Below are 16,950 nucleotides of genomic sequence, written 5' to 3' on the forward strand. Positions count from 1 at the left end.
CTTGGTGGCTGTTAATGCTGTGAGCTACGATGTAAACAATATGGCGTAACCTCTGCGAATTCGCTGCCGGTAAGAAGCTGTCGATCATTTCTTCGTTGTTTTCTACTAATCGCCTGGTTTCAGGAATAGAATTTTCGAACACTATACCAGAGAGAAATGTGGCGCTAGTGTCTATGGAAGCTTCAACCATTACGCTTAAGCCAACATGGGAATGATGGGGAGCAGGTAATGTGTAGTACCTGCAGCTGCTTTGTCGCAAGACAAAGTTCAGCAAAATTTCAGCAGTCCCGCTTCACCACCTTGAGCCTTTCGGTTCACCAATTCAAATCAGCTCAGTAGGTTCACAACGAGCCGTTCTTTCGTCCGAAACAAAAGCCAAAACACAACAATAAACGAAGCCACAAGTGCGTTCGAAGCCGTAAGCACGAAGACTAGACAAATCCATGGACAGCCCATCATTCGCCTGATGGCTGAACGATCGCAGCGCCACGGTTCCCTCTAGTAAATATTGTAGGAAAGTCCATGGCTCCAGGCACATCTCTTTTTTTGAATACGTGTTATACTTGATGCCGATGAACAGCGTCATCATGAACGAATCTTTCGTGCTCGTTGTCTCCATGCGCATTACAACGACCAACGTTACGCCTACCTAACACTATTTTCTCAGTCTATGCGACGGACGTATTCTTTCGATGCAGAATTAGTTGTCCTGCTTTCTGAAATACCCTCACAGATACCACCTTTCTCAAAGTCTGCGTAGAACACAAAACAGTCTAGTAATTTGTCCAACGCTGTTGCCGCGCCGATAGAGCGTACTTAAATAAAGTCTGTTCAACTTGGAATGAGGTGGCCACCCACCTCCGGGCGTAGAGATCGTGGTCAAGAAAATGAAGCTTAATCCTTTCCCTCAACCACATGGAGTTCATTTATAACGGGGTTATTAGTTTACGTTTTCCTATGCCAGTATGCCGGTTCTAGCACGGTAATCGCAAACTATCTGATGCACCGACAGGATTAAAAAAAAAAAAGATGTGTGTCTCCGAAAACAAAAGCTTTGTTCTTCATACTTCACGCCCTGATGCGCCCTCTACGGACATTGCAGAAGACTAAGGTAGACGTCGACCTTGCCTGGGCGGAACTTGGGCAGCTTCCCGAAAGTGGTGGCCATAGCTTCTGTGCTGCTTCATCCCATCTACGTCGCCAACGACGCCGATATTCGAAAGCCGTTTCTTCCATTCCCGGGCTGTTCAACATATGACGTGACACAGCTTGGCCGGCTTGGTCGCCGCGCTTTTAACAAGGTAACAGCGTCAACAAAAGGATGCACACTGGACCGCGAAGCGGCAGACAGTCAACGCAGACACGTTTTGGGCGGTTACAGTAAGCATTTTATTTTTTAAAAAGCAGCGTTTCGCAGTAACCAGAAGAAATAAAATAAAGGGAGAAGCGACAAAAAGCAGATAAATTCAACCGGCAGGAGCATCCTTCCGGAGAGCTCGCGTTCGTTACTTGACAAGGCGAACTTTGAAGCACAAGCCACCACGTTGAAAAATTTTTAGTGGCACCGAGAGACGCTCTTGTTTCTCTTCCCATCAATTTCGGGCGCGCACTTGGCCTTCGTTTTCCAAATGTTCTGAAAAAGTCTTGTAAAAAATAAAGGCGCACGAAATCTATAGATCTGGTTGTAGTTAAGGGTTATATTAGATACGTATGATATGGTAGCATAATATTATTTAGCATACTGGCCAATTAACTGTCATTATAATTAATGAAAAACCATTGAACGAAAGAGTAGACACTTTTTTTTCTTGCGAGCAGCCTGGACCGTGGCGGCACCTGGCGGAGAATACCACGCGCTTCTCTCTACGTGGCCTCCGAGATCCGCCAGCACCCAATGAACACTAACGCCGAGGTTCTAATTTTTTTGGTTGCCTTCCCTGAAGAGATTTAGTTTTCTCTGCATGTGCAGTTATGTTCCTCTCGTAATAAAGAACGAACCTGATGCAATAGTTAGAAAAATCAGCTTAAGCACCGTGGCGGGCTAGTTCGCTCTTGGATACCAATTTCTTGTTTGCTCTGGTCCCGTCTTGCTGCACCGACATCATGTCAGATATGCCTGTCAATGTGAAGCGCATGAACATCGTAATATGTTGTAATTACATCGTACGTGACGTACTCACAAATTAGAGCGCTGGCACAGGTTCACTTATGAAAGAAAATGTGGGTTCTTATCGCCTACCTCTTTTAAATCTCGTTCTCTCTCGGAAACCAAGTCACGTCTTGTAACTTATTTTCGTTAACATGGCGTCAGAGATCTGGACGTGCTGCCAGGCAGTATAATTCCAGTAAAATACAATAAAAATGAATGCGATTCAAACTACGGCCGATAAACTGCACGTGAAACAGGCAACATTCACCGAAAGCTGAAGTATGCGTGATTTCGTAAATGGCCGAAACGCGGACTTTGAAACTGGCTTCTCCGCAAGAAGGCTATTTATGCGGAGAAGCCCTTTCCAGCGACTTCACGAAGGAAAGATGGTTCATCAAAAAATCATGCCATATCCACGAAGTGAATGATGATTGAGGATCTGGCTCGGAGATAATCGGGTAAATCGGGTAAATTGGGTAATCGGATAATCGGGTTCTGCCTGCGTTAATATCATCATCAAGGCGCTCGAATAACAAGAGGAAGAAGACTTCTCTTTCGCGCGAGCGTCCACCTGCTTACAGTTGGCTATGCTATATGTGGTGTTGATTGCGTTTATATCATCATCAAGGCGCTCGAAGAACAAGAGGAAGAAGACTTCTCTATCGCGCGAGCTGCACCTGTTGCGGTCGCCTCTGGAACTAAGGTCACGGTTACGCCGCGGGACATTGGTCCGCGCCGTAGCTTAAGTCGTCTCGTAGCTAATGAACCTGGTGAGCCAGCTCCTAAAATGAAAAAAATTCCCGCCCACTCGTTTGAATAGTGTGCATAGTTTTCTTTATCGATTCGTGCTGAAAATGCAACGTATGAGAATTTCTTTTTGTTTTATCAAGCTTGCGTTACCGTTGGCTTTCGGCCGAGCTGATTTGTCGCTTGTATTAAGCAAGACAAAGGACACCGCATGGAACTGGGATCGCCTTCGCCGTGCCGTGGACATTCATGGGCCATTCCACTCTGTGAATGTGTATTACCATCGAAGCTGTGTAGCACATGGCACAGAGGTGACACAGAATTTTTATGAATGGTATAGACACATTTTATTGTCTAGAGTTACGAAAGGAAGCACACGAACGCTAGAGTACTGCACGGGTTCGGGCCTACCAGAAAACCCGGGCTCGGCCCGGACCACGGGGCGGGCGGGTAAAATAAGTTTCACGGTGGGTCCGGGCCGGGCTCGGGTCTGAAGCTACAGGCTTAGGGTCGGACCCCGGTTAGAGGTGGCGGGCTCGGGTTGGGCCGGGCTTGGACTTTAGTAAGTTCTTAAAGGGACACTAAGGTGAATCAATGAATCGGTTTAGACTGATAAAGTGAGAACTCGCATGTTATGAACTTCACCGTCATAAGTTTATTTATAGCGGAGAAAATCTATAGTCGGATGCAACTTCTCCTCAAAGGCGGATGCACACAGCCCTGCACCAATGGGCGCGAACTTCAGACTGACGTAATGAGCTGGACGGCCGGCGACTCCATCTTCGGAGAACATAGCCGAGTGCATGAGCTGGACTATTTCTTTAGTCGCGGAGGCGATCGGCTGCAGCGCTTCGGTCGGCTGGGCGGTGCCTCTGCGGACTCTTAAGTTGTATCCGACTCTAGGTCAAAGTTCCATTTTTAAATCTCGCACCGAAATCTCTGCTCGGGGCGTCACGGATTTCAAACTGTATGGTCGTATTTTGGGGACATTTGCTTAACGAAATTTCCTGATCGAAAGTTGGTATGTTAAGTCTATGGCCCCCTCAGAGTCCCATGTGCTTCATTTTTACCGATGAGCAACTACGTAATCCTTTGTAGATGCCGTCAGAATCTATAACGTCACGGCGCTTGCTGCGCGAATTTCAAATTGGCGTCGCCACCCGCGTTTTCTTTTCGCGCTTTTTGTCGCTTACCAAGAGTCTTGTCGTGGCGAGTGTGGTGATTTTGGAATTTTAAAGGGCAATTTTCTGAGAACACAAAAATCGTTTTTCTCTTTAGCGTCCATTTAAGTTTGTTCCACATACGTTGTGCATTCATATATGTTCCACATTTTGTCTCGAAAAAAAAACACATTTTTTTTTTATCTACGGCCGGCTGTTTGGAGAAGTTTTATGAGTGTCAAGTACTGAACTTCTTTTGCGTCTTGCGTATGGGGCTACCTGATTTTTCTGACATCGACGAGCTAAAAGTAAATAGACCAGGCTCTTATATAGTTAACATCTCACTATTCGGTACTTTATTCACGGCGTTCGCTATTATTTTATATCCCAAATGTTATTTTATAATCGCAGTATAATAAATAAATAATAAATAATACCTCTAGCTTATCATCGCAAGAGCGATCACAGAGCTCCAAAGCGGGGAACATCCTTGAAAGTTCCAGCCCTCCAATAAAACGAAAGGACTGCGCAGAGTCTTGTTACATGGCATCCCTGTAAAGACGCATTCATTTTCCGTCACGGCTCCCAGTGGTCATGTGGCGCGAGATGGACATGCACAGCCTCCTTGTGTGCTCACATTGTTAACGTCTGAGCTTTCGTATTGTTCCACTATATCAGGGTTCTCGAAGCCACCTCAGCTAAATTTGCCCCCGCCAGGGCCAGGACAGTGACGAAGGTAGGAGCATGGATGGGGGAGTGGGGTGGGGAGATAGGTTGTTCAATATGTCAGCTCACGTTGCCATTTGAAAGAAGACCTTTTCCATATCTCATATATGGGTTATTTCTGAAGCAGATTTGGCGGCAGGATTCCAACAACATATCGATGCCTATCTCCAAAATGACTAAAATCTGGACGCCTATAGACCTTATGCAAAATTGCTGCCATCTGTCGGAGGTTTCACGAAGCTACCGATTTGGCGCCATGTTGGAGGCTTGTGTCCAAACAAGGAGGTTATATACTATTTCTTCTGGAGTGGAGGTGGCGCCCCCGTAAGTGAAGCCGGTTGCCGCCATATTGCAAGAGGAAAAACTCGGAAGCAGACGACGGAGTGCGCTCCGTTGCCCCGCCGTCGCAGTTGTCTTTGGTGACGGTGGCATGCTTTTGTAAAGCAGTTAAACATTTTACGAGGTCATGGTGACTTCGTGCGTCGCTTATGACTGCACAAATCGCAATAAGAAGACGCCTGGGATCACTTTTCACGTGTAAGTGTCCTCACTTCATTCGCTGACGATTGTCTGTTTTTCCGTGCATGCTGTTAAACTGTAAACAATTTGAAAGGTGCGCATACATGTAATACATGCGTACAGTTGTATCGACGAAAATTTTATGCTTTAAATGTTCGCTGACACGACGGTGTGCGTGATTTTTGAGTGTATGCACGAAGTACCAAATAATGGGGTACAGTCTAGCTGGACGTACCGAGCATTATTGGTACGAGTATGGAAGTCTGAACGCCCTTAGAATTCCGAGCTTTCTGGTGTTTTCTTGCAAGTCAAGACTGACGGCGTGCATGCATATTTATCCGGTGCATGGATATCGAATTTGATGCATGTTTATCGAGGAATTGGCAAACGCAACATTCCATGACGTGATTATGCGTGTTACGTACATGTTTGCAAAAGACTGCGCGCAGCGTTTTACCTTGGAACGTGCCGGTCGAAGAAGTGGTTAGAGAGCTAAGGACGGTGACCAGCTCTGACCACCTCTGCTATGTAAAACAATTTTATCTCTAAAATAAGGTGCCGCCCGTTTCAAGGCCGATCCCCCGCGGTGGGTTGCGCCAGGTTGCCAAGAATCAACTAACCAACCAACCACCTCTGCTCTAGTCACTTCGCAGAATACTGCTTCGACAGAACGGGGCAGACGACCAGGGCAGACGGCCTGGCAATGTACCTACAATTGTTCCTGCTTTCCCAGCGCATCTACAAAAGCCTGTTAGATTCTACCGCCTTGACGTAGCTTCAACACAAATAGTTACGAAATGAAGAAATTGCGGCAAAAGAAAGATGTAACTCTTTTGAAATACGACCAAACCGAAACCGAAACACCGAAGGACGCGGCTGCTTTATTTTTTTATGTGTCTAGTCTGAGAGGTCGAGCTACCTTGTTTCGAGGCTGTGCGCGCTGCGCTTGCCGTGATCGCACGCGTCGCCCACGTAGGTTAATGCTTGTGAATCCTCCTTCTGGCCAAATGTTCGCGTGATGGATGTGTGCTTATGTAAAGAGAATAAGTGCGTTTCACGTTAGCTTGAGGTTACCCCTTGAACACTGACGCCGTTACATCACAAAAACCCAGTTCCTAGTAACACATATGTAATTACAGTGCGCCAGCGCGCTCGATATACGAAGCACCCCTTCGACAACAGATTATTCTGAAAGTCTACAGCTGACAATGGGTGTATGACATAATTTGTTTCATAAACGAGAAGAGGCAACTGTTCGTGGGTGCAACTTTAAAGCAGTTCCCATCTCGTTTTTTTATTGTGGGACTGCAAACCAACACGCGCGCCGCACGTATTCCATTGCCGTCTATGGCGGTCGCACCCCGTTTTTCCTCTAGCTACATGGCCGCCGGCGGCTTCACTTGCTCCCGTTGGCGGCGGCCGGGACTGCCACTCCAGAGGTTCTATAGAACCTCCTTGTGTCCAAATCGTATAGCTGTCGCTGTTATAACTTCTTGCTTGTACCTGCTTAGACAGCGGGCAACCGAGGCATAAAAACGTAAGGCGAGTGTGTAATGGCATGTACACGTTAACGGCATTTCCTACTTATCGTGTTGACGGTTATTACGTGTAAAGAACTGCCTCACAACGAGAAGATGGTACAAGTCTGTCACCGAGTCACATGTAGGCGTGCCGTCGTTGAGGATGAAGCTTTGCTCTAGGTTATAAATTTTGTTTGTCTGTTTTCAGTGTAACGAATAAAGCGTTGTTAGCTATCTGATACCATGCGTGTAGTGTAGGGTGGTTGGGAGGAGGCATTGGCGCGCGACACGGTTAGGCAAAACGATGACGGTAAGAAAGTGCTGTTGACTCATTTCAAAGCGGACATGTGCTTATAAATAACACGATACTCCAAGAATATTAGCGTTCACATCGTCACTTTCGGGGTCTACTGGCGCCTTACAATTTCAACCCGTTTCCGCAAAGCGTTTTGCGTCGCCGACTGAACGCTTCCGAAACCACCTCAGAGCGTAACTTACCAACGGTAGTGCACCCACGGTCGAGTGTAACACATTTGCCGCAAGAGCATTTTTTTTTTTCAATTTCACACGAAAAGTGCCTCACACAAGCATCTGTTAACATTTCACAGCACACAGGGGTGGATACAAGACTTTTTCGAAGGGGCATCAGCTTCTGGGAGAGCCTGATACGTGCTATTCTTGGGGTATATATTAAAAAAAAGGGAAGGGGGTGGGAGGTGGGCGGTCAGGACATCCGGGCCGCCCCCCTGAATTTGGAAGCGAGAGCACATGAAATGCTTGAAAAATACGTATACTGCAGCAATACGCGCGCAAAGCATCCCACCGAATGCTACCTTGTCAAACTCCACAATCAAAAACCAACTACAAACAACCAAACAACACGCTCCAGCACAATCGGTCCGTTCGCTGAGAATCAATGACGCACTCGACCGACCTCTCTAACATGTAATTGTTATCGCAATGTAATAAACAAAATAATGTCAACAGCAGCGCAGGCATGCGCGAGTAGCTGCGATAATCTTTGAAGCTCGTACACGAAACTGCGGTTTGTCTGTACCTCCAAGCACACGGCGCGAAAGCTTTGTACCGGCATGACACGAAAAAGTGTTTTCTGATGAGTGCCGATGCTATCACATACCACATCTATTCAGAACGGCGAACGTAAACACGGCGTTAGTCGTGAGCAGTATCCGGAGCAACGAAACGATCTGCCGCTTCTCGTCGGCCGCGAGGAAATCTAATAGCATGGAGGTTAGTTTCCTTTAAACCTTTTTTCAGCACCCCAATTTTCTCAATCTGAGCAACACGGCACACGAAAATATGTTGGCATTGCCGTTCCTATCCACCGCCACACGTCGATACGTACGCTCCGTGTGTGCACATGAGGAGCGCGCTTAGCCTTCAACATGGCGGAAATGCGCACGGCGGCCGCTGGATGGCAGCAGATTTTGCATAAGGTCCATTGTTCATATAGAGTTTTGTTTCACGGTTACGTAATAACACATGGTGACCGCATGGGGTCCCTCACGAAAAAAATACTTTAGACCTGTCATGCCTGTGCAGCTCAAGAACGTACTTATGAAGAAAAAAAATGGGACGAAGACAGTAATGCGCGGGCCGCGGGCCGCATGCAGCACGAGAGCCGCGTGTTTGAGACCCCTGCGCTATATAGCGCGCGAGCTACATGATACTGCCGCAACAGCGTTGGAATGTGCAGGAATAGCATAGGTCCATTGAACAAGGCGTTGGGCAAAGTATATTCCCTTGACGAAATATCTGGCTTGAAGAAAGACAATTATAGATTTCGTACCGGGTGATGTCCCCTTACCTAGAATCATCCAATGAGTAAACGTCGAGAAGCTTATTTGCGCCTTCGTACCAAACTGGAACGAACCTAGAAAATAGATCGAAATCGCTTCGTCCACCTCCTGGCAGTTCTAGCCGCGTAGCCCAATGGTCATCTTCTACGGGTAAAACATTGTTGGGAAGGGACACACCGTCATAATATGGAAAAAGAAAAAGAGCGCGGTGCAGGAATAACATTGCTGAAAACTGCAAGGAGGAGCCCTCCAAGAGGAGCTTTATAGATGACATTGAAAAGTGGCACGATATTCGGGAACGACAGAAATGAAGGGATGAGTTGGACAGCTATGTTTATTCTGCAGAGGCCAGCGGAGACGTCTGAAATTTGCTCCAGCGGTGGAAGTCTAAGAACAACGACTGCCGATGCCTTCCCAATTCTGTGTGCCCCTGCGGCTAGGGCAAGCAGTGCAAGGAACTTTAGCGCAGCAGGATATGTGATGCAACAGCGCATAGCGTGCTGAAAGCCGGAATCTCTTGATAATTTGATTTTTCCCACTATAACATGTGAAGAAATAAACTACAAAACTATGCCACAAAAAACTTGTAGACTGTATATGCTAGCAGTGGTGTGATATATGAAAAGAATGCTATGACAAATAGTTTTTTTTTTCTGCGAAGCATGTCTTAGCGAAACCGAGGCACTTTGAGCGTATCTATCTATCTATCTATCTATCTATCTATCTATCTATCTATCTATCTATCTATCTATCTATCTATCTATCTATCTATCTATCTATCTATCTATCTATCTATCTATCTATCTATCTATCTATCTATCTATCTATCTATCTATCTATCTATCTAGCCGCCTACGTCTGGGTGCTCTCGTGATCGCCTTCTTAACATGGTGTAGACCAAAATTGGCATGGGAGGGTAAGAGCGTTTGACGAATATGACTGTCTGGTCATGACATGAATAACCTGAGAACCCTGCCGCGTACGTCGTCAAACCCGGACACGTGTGGCACATACCCGTTTACCACGGGCCGCTACGGGTATGCGCCACAGGTGTTTGACAGTTTCTATCTACCCAGGAACGGCGAGACCAGACATTGGTAACTTAAACGCGAGAACATTAAGTAAATCCGACATGGGCAGCGTTGACCCGATGAATGCAAAGAATAAAATTAAGCATCCCAGTAGGAATCGAACCGAAGCGTCCTGCGTGGCAGTCAGGTATTCTACAATAGAGCCACGGCACGTCTTTAAACTCCTTTGGAAAAAGACCATACGCAGGCGTAATGCCGGTGCAACGTCAATTGTGGTTGCAGTACTAGCTATCTAATTTTAAAAGAAAACAATAGACATTAAATATGCACTCCTTTCATACAGGAGTCATATCGGGTTAAAGTCAACTGTGTTTTCGGTGTTGGCTCCGCTTTTATAGCAGTCTAATAAACATTACATTTGTATTCCTACGATTCAGCAAGCTATATTAAAGCGTTAATTGCTCGACCCCGGAGGACAGCTAACGAAAGTTATGTAAGATATTGACATCATCGCACCGTAATGTGCACTTCGTTGTGATAATATTGACGTATGTGCTTTAACGTGAATGCTGACGTTACGTCAGATCATAAGTTATCCTTTAAACGCTAGTGTACACACTACTACACTTACAAAAACACGTCGATCCACCTCGTAACGCTTGGCTGAAAGCCAAGAATGCTGCATAGACGACTACGTGCTCACTGCTTCGCGTGAAACCGATTCCCGCAAGGCGTGGGATCTGCCGAATTTTCGTCTTTTCGGCTGTTTATACGTATTTCTAAAAGTACACGTGGTTCACGCGGTTCGTTATCATTTTTATCTAGGTTAGTGTACTGACAACAAAGGTAATTAATTTCGCTTTTTTTCCCTCTAATTCTCTTGCTGTGGGTAGGTGCCACTTTGCTGAAGACAGGTGCTACATATCCAGGAGGGTGCATGACTCACTTCGTCGTTAGGGCATGCTTTTAATTTCAACAAAGAGCGCTATAAAAACAAAGTGAAGAGAGCGCACTGTTCTCTGTCTGATTCCCGTTGTATGTGCAGAAACAAATAAGAACAGCATACCACTGCAGAACGAACGTTCTTCGCACCCAGTCGGTCCAGTCAACTGCTTCCACCGTGGCCTAGTGGTTATGGCTCTCGGCTGCTGAGCCGAAGGTCGCGGGATCGAATCCCGGCCACGGCGCCTGCATATTCGGTGGAGGCGAAAATATCTGAGGCCCGTGTGCTTAGATTTAGGTGCACGTTAAAGAACCCCAGGTGTTCAATATTTCCGGGGCCCTTCACTACGGCGTCTCCCATAATCACATCTTGGTTTTGGGACGTTAAACCGCAGATATTATTAGTTTCCACCGTGAGCCCCTTTTTACAAGAAATTACCGAAGGTTAAGGTATAATTGTTAGCGAAGCATGCCCCAACAAAGCGCAGATATTTGCCTCTTGAAACGCCTTGCTCTCGATTCCATGTACGGGCAACACTACCTAGATTATTGGCTCGGGCCCCTGTCGGGCCGTGCCGGGTAGGTGAAATTTTTTATCGGGCTCGGGCCGGGCCGGGGTATCACGTTGAGTCGCCGGACCGGGTTCGGGCGGGTAAACGTGAATGATCAGCGGGCCTGGACCGGCCCGTGCAGTGCTCTGACACACACACATCCACGAGCACAGACACACGTACACACACACACTCACATAAACACGCATGCACGCAGACAAATTTATTCTACATCAAAGTAGTGGTAAGCTGGGCGAGTTGGTATGCTTTCATCATAAACAGCGCGAAAAACTGGAGACAAAAGGGAACAGCAACACGGGACGAGCGCTGACTGCTGTTGCGACGTTAAGGTTGCGCCGGACCCGGACTCCGTTTGGTAGCGTGACTGAGTCTTCGGGTTCAGGAACGGATGCTCGCTAGTTCGGAAAACGAGAACAAGCAGGTTTATTGGCACTTTTCGTAAGCTTATTTACACAGTGAAAAGGTAAGAGTTAAGTGACGAGCGAACTGGGTCAGCCATTAACCCAACGTCAATGTCTCGTCTCACCCAGCACCGTCGTTATAACACTTGAAGCTAGCTCCTCGTTCTTGATTGTAGCCAATCACACACACGACACCACCCACCAAGTCGCCAGCCAATAACACTTTGTGACAGATGGGTCGTTGCACTCGTTGATGCAGCAAAGCTCCTGCGGTAAAGATACTCAGGTGGGGTCAGGTCAGTAGAACGGGATCTCGGGCGAGTTCATCCGAATCTCCCCAGAAGGGTAGCTGCGATAATATGGGGAGAGTGACACCGGTGAAGACAAAAAAGAAGAGCGCACGGGATCGGGAAGCGCATGAGAGCGTTCGAGGCAGCGCAGCGTGCAAGGACAGAGTGTGCTCGGCTGGACGTCCTGTCCGGGGAACTAGGCAACGTCCTCCAGGCGCTGTACTGTCCTGGACTCTGGCTGGGTAACTGGCCCAGGGACCAGGCGATCCGCTGCTTTTCCGGCTGCCGTTCCTGACAGCTGGACAACCGGTGAACGAGGCCTGTATTCCGGCTGGGTGTCTGGCCCAGCCGGAATACAGACTAGGTGAGGTTCCGTTGTTCTGGCTGCCGTCCCGAGTGGCTGCAAGTTCCGGTTTGCTGTGGGCCGCTGGTCCTGCTGCCGTTACGGGTGGCTGGCACGACCCCAGTGTGCTGCTGGGACGAACGCTGCAGCTGAGAGCTGCTGCTCTGCTGCGGAGCTTCCAAGCTACCGCAACCCTCCTGCTGCTGCTGCTGCGGCAGGAGGCCGTGAAATGGCGTAGTCAAGTCACATTGAGGACGTCAACGAGCCAGGCGGCCTGTTGCCCCGAGTGATCGGCGTCCAACAAGCCCAAGCTAAACACGGCGAGAGACTTGTAATTTAGAGACAGATTTAGTACAGGACTGCATGTGACAGACTATTTTCAGAGATACTTCATTAATAGTTGCTTTTTCCCTGTAAATATATTTGTGTGTGTGTGTGTGTTTTCCTATATATATATATATATATATATATATATATATATATATATTTGCTCTTCTGGCTGTCACACCGCTTTCTCTGATTACGCTCTCGAATGGAACGGCCTGAGCAACACTAGCAACGGCCAGACTCGGAGGCCGCGAGTAAATGCATCATGACACTAACAAGTGCCGACTGCGAGCGTTTCGGCATTTCTCAGCATGGCGCATACTTTCGCTGCAATATTGCGGGAAACTCCATGGTCGGAGGAATGCAGCTGCCGAGTCCACGGTGATTAGATTCGGGGACGATGCAGTTACGTGATTCTCCTTTCGCGTCAGCGTGCGACACCTCCTCGCCAGTGTAGGGCCGTTTCGAAATGGACTAGCGGTAATTCTCCGACGCCTACTGCGTCGAGTGCACTGGCACCGAATAATAATATGGCTGCAATAAGCGGCGCAGAAAGGCAACGACGTCGACGAGCGTATGTCGTGCAAGTGGGTGCTTTGGTGCAGCGAGTAGTTTTTACAGTTTACATTAATTGAGGCTGCCACAGCTCGCGTGTTGTCTGTCTACGTACAACGATGATGATTCTCCAAGATATTGTCCCGGTTGCAGTCAATCCAGTAACGACATGCTTAGCCTCTATTCTCTTTGCCACCCGCTGCGCCTTATACGTATTCCCTCCATTGCTGCGGACGAGTCAAACTAGCTTAGTGGAATAAAGCTGTCCACAAGCACTGGGCCACCGCGCGCGTTTTTAACACTACCCGGCAGGTAGGTTAGCATCATTCTTTCTCTATTTTGTCGGACCCTGACGATACCTCTATGCCTATCGTTTGATAGCAGCACAGGGCGAGAGACGCTGCTGGTCGTGTGTGCTGAGGCATCAAGGGGGGGGGGGGGTGTTCGAGGTGTGAGTTGGGGGCGAACTGCGGTGAAGCAAAGCGCGAGCAGCAGGCACCAAAAGGGCGGCAGTGAGCGCTGATGCGAGAAGGCAGGCACGACCGCTCCCATTGTTGGCCGCCACCGGAGTCGCTCATTTCAGCGGCACAGCTCCCACCACCCTCTATGCTGATCGCTGGATTCTGCACCCACCGACACGTGTGCGCACAAGGGCGGGGTGGACGAGTTTATATTCTAAGCGACCCGCAGACGTCCGCTTGCCTTGGCTTTTGTCCCCCCGCCTTTTACTTTCACATTTGCAGAGGGAACAGATCGCGGTACACGAGCGGCCGTCGGTTGTTCAACGTGTTTGCCATGCTACTTGAGAATGAAGCCGAGCGTGTTAGTCGACGGACGGTCGCCAAGCCAAGGAAAAAAATTGGGCGGACGCCGTGCCCGGTGGCAGGTCGGGACGGGCACAGATGTGCGGGGACCTCGCGTTCGGCGGCATTGTTTGCTCGAGCGTGTCCTCGAGTTAGTTGCGGCTCAGGAACAAGCCGACTCGACGCACAAATAGGCATTAAATTCTGCTTAAATCGAAAGACATCACGCCTGCCACCCGGCCGTGTTTAGCCTCCTCGTGGTGCGCACACCTGACCCTACATCTGTTGTTCACGGAAACAGGTGCCGGCCACAGCTAGATGACTCTTGGTATATCCTTGAACGCATGATGGGCGCCTGTACGGAGTCAAACACCGGACGTTCCAAGCGTTCACAGTATTCGCCTTATGTTTTATTGAGAATCAGTGCGTAAGCAGCGCATGCAGTTCCCAGGAAGTCATTGCCAGTCATAACAACCTTGTACAAACGTTTACACAGACATATTATTTACTTCAAGTTCCGACTTCGCAGCAAACATGAAAATTTCAAAATGACGTACTCAGATTTACAGAAAAGCACAAGTGTGGTTCCTCGGCACGCGTGGCCACACTCATCAACAGCCAACGAAGCTTCACGTATGCTTGTGCAATTTCCGAAGACAAAAACATACCAGCTTGAGTGCTCAACCATAGCTAAGCTAAATCTTGACACATACTGCGCAAGAAGACATGACACGAAGTGCGCGCAAAATATCTATGATGGTCCTTTTTTCTTTCTCACTAAGTGTCCAGTCTTGTCGCGAAGTTTGCGCATATGCCTACATACTCACCAAGCTATCAAAGCTAACTCCCCTATAAAGACAAGCATGTTGCTTCTCTCTGAATTTTCCGATGATGCTCCTCTTATTCGATGCGTGTGATTTATGACGCATACGCGTTAAGGAGGCGTTCACCTTGCGTAATCACGGGAGGAGAGCTGCTCAAGCTTAGGTTCTACCAATAAAGCGCCCGCATGTCTATAAATGTTAGCCAAGCGGCAATTCAAGATTAAAAACTACAACATAATGAAGCGGAGGGATATGTTATGCGTAGACGTAAAGCGCTTACCGTACTCTTTTTTTTTTCCTTCATTATTTTTTCGTGCGTAAAATTATTCGGTGAGTGCGTGGAAAAGCTTCGTGTCCCGCCAAAGGCCTATTTGGGTCAAACTTCGTCCCATCCACATTAGGAAGGACAGACAAGAGGCAAGGCAAGGTAAAACGTTTCCTGTAAAAATAGGTGCGCACTTATAGGGGAGCGCTCGTTCCCTTGTCCCCCTTTCAAAGAGCGGCTTTATCCCCCACGCCCCCTAAGGGCCAAAGCTACACCTCTGCGTGTATGCAGGACTGATAAGAGAATACGCATGTGCATGTATATCTTATCTAATCGTGCAACGACAACGCAAATGCCGCGCCGACTGAGGTACAACGAAACGCACAATTTGGGCAGTTCTCGTTCGGGGAGCTTATTTTTATTTGTTTGTTTATTCATTTTTGCTTGGTCGCTTGATCTGATGCACGAAGAGGTGGCGGGTTCACTGTTAATTATCTCGTCGGCATTCGTTTCGTTTATCTGCTCCTGCAGCTTTCTGCGAACGTGCGCAATTTTCCATCAACTGCGTACTACTACGGCCGCTGGATGAACCCAGCTACAAATTTTATTTCTTTACTTGACAGTAGCTCGGCAATGTAAATGGGACAGAGGAAAGGCCACGATTGCGTTCTGCTTGGATGTATGGTGCGCCGGCTCATGGAAGCACAGACGATACACTTGAACTTTTTTTTTTTACTTCCTGGAAAATTATGGGTTAATAAAGTGTCCTTTTGTTGTTGTAAACTTTACTGAAACGTCTGCCTTCTGCATTTCTGTTTACGCCCTTGCTGTTAGATGGAAGGAAGAGTTCGGTAGTAAAACTTTCTTGCAGAATAGGTTCATCAGATTGTGCTGGTGACGTGCCGTAAAAGAAAGAGAGACACAGGACAGAGCACGGGGACATTACCAAACTGGGCTTATACAGCAGCCCCGACTCTTTCAGTGGAAAGCTAAGCACCCAGTATACTGTTATACCCCTCACAGCCAGACTGTGTTAACGCGTGGGTTCATTATTGCGTGCAATGACCCAGTTTGCCAGTTCTTTTCAGCGCATCGCAAGTTGGCAGAAATTTGAAGCCGAATCCACAAAACTTGTGTTTCGTCAGTACTTTTTACCATTCGCTGGTTTCCTTCGCTAATGATATGTCCAGCATCCAGATCAGCTGAAATGTTCTCTTGCGAACATTTTTTAAATGCTAAGCATTTCGTAGCGAACCTTTGGCACTTTGAGCGTTTCTATCTATCTATCTATTTATCCGCCTACGTCTGGGTGCTCTAATGATCGCATCCTTAACTTGGTGTAGACGTGTGGCACATACCCGTATACCACACAGGCTGTGGTATACGGGTATGCGCCACAGGTGATTGACAGTTTATATCTACCCAGGAACGGCGAGAACAGACACTGGTAATTTACACGCGAAGAAAAGCCGACATCGGCAGCGTTGACCTGACGAATGGAAAGAATGAAAATTGGGATCCCAGCAGGAATCGAACCCAAGCATTCTGCGTGATAATCAGGTATTCTACCACAGAGCCACGCCAGGTCTATAAACTGGATTGGAAAAACGGCCATGCATGCGTAATGTCGGCGCAACGTCGATTGTGGTTGTGGTGCGGGCTATCTAATTTTACAAGAAAGAAATAAACACTACATCTGAATACTCCTACGATACAGGCGTCATATCAGATTAACGTCGGTGGTTCCAGTGTTGGCTTCGCTTTTATAGCAGTCCAATAAACATTACATCCGTATTCCTATGATTCAGCAAGCTGCATTGAAGCATTGCTCGACCCCGGAGGAGTACTTCATGAAAGTTACTTGTGATGTTCCCATGATTGCACCATAAAGTGCACTTAGTTTCGATAATACTGACGTATGTACTCTAGCGTGAGGGCTGGCGTTACGTCACACCA

The sequence above is a fragment of the Rhipicephalus sanguineus genome, chromosome 1 (genome assembly GCF_013339695.2).
Source record: "Rhipicephalus sanguineus isolate Rsan-2018 chromosome 1, BIME_Rsan_1.4, whole genome shotgun sequence".
In the NCBI taxonomy this organism is placed as follows: Eukaryota; Metazoa; Arthropoda; class Arachnida; order Ixodida; family Ixodidae; genus Rhipicephalus; species Rhipicephalus sanguineus.